At 38.5% G+C, this 789-nt stretch overlaps 1 long non-coding RNA gene across 1 annotated transcript; it reads left to right on the forward strand.

The window, feature by feature from the left end:
* Nucleotides 1-691, forward strand: LOC107682455 (uncharacterized). Its single transcript, XR_001633493.1, has 4 exons — nucleotides 1-42; nucleotides 160-226; nucleotides 322-414; nucleotides 621-691. It is a non-coding gene; the product is annotated as an uncharacterized LOC107682455 (long non-coding RNA).
* Nucleotides 692-789: the final 98 nt, after the last annotated feature.

A 789-nucleotide genomic window follows, 5' to 3' on the forward strand; every position in this document is an offset into this window, starting at 1 on the left:
CAACAAGCACATTTTCTCTCTAGAGCAACTTGAGTACAACAAGTAAGTCATTACAAATATGAACACATCACCAACACCAAAACACACTTCAAATGCAACCAACGCACATGACAAACATCTAATTCTCTGCCATTTATTTCTCTCTGTTTGTGTTCATAGAGAAGGGCTGGTCTGGGATGATGTCAACTGGATGGACAATGGAGAGTGCCTTGATCTCATAGAAAAGGTAGAAACACAAACACAGACCCACTTGGAATGAAACACTGTCTACATTCCGACGTTCTAGATCTGAGTCTGTCTGTGCGTGTGTTTTCTCTGCAGAAGTTGGGTTTGCTCGCTCTCATGAATGAGGAGAGTCATTTTCCTAAAGGCACTGATGACACATTGCTGGAGAAACTCCATAGCCAGCATGCTGTAGGTCATACACAGACATCATCATTTTTCTGAAGGGCAGCAGGTTTGCATGAACAAGAGCTGTAAGCAAGAATGTAACCAAATGTTTAAGGAAGAGCCAAAACAAACTTTTGATCCACCACAGATATGAATATTGGGCATAAAATCACCCTGAATATGGGAACTGCTGTATAATCACTAATCGATATCTCTCTCCATCTTATTAGAGGAATCAGTTCTATGTTAAGCCTCGTGTTGCAGTTCATCAGTTTGGAATCAAGCATTATGCAGGAGAGGTAAAACACCCCTTTTTTATTTTTATTTTTTAGTGGTAATTAACTACTTTATCAACCAAAAATAACAGCAACAAAATATATATACTTTTTTAAATGGTTT

Source organism: Sinocyclocheilus anshuiensis, unplaced genomic scaffold (assembly GCF_001515605.1).
Source record: "Sinocyclocheilus anshuiensis isolate Anshui unplaced genomic scaffold, SAMN03320099.WGS_v1.1 C32229055, whole genome shotgun sequence".
NCBI classification, from domain to species: Eukaryota; Metazoa; Chordata; class Actinopteri; order Cypriniformes; family Cyprinidae; genus Sinocyclocheilus; species Sinocyclocheilus anshuiensis.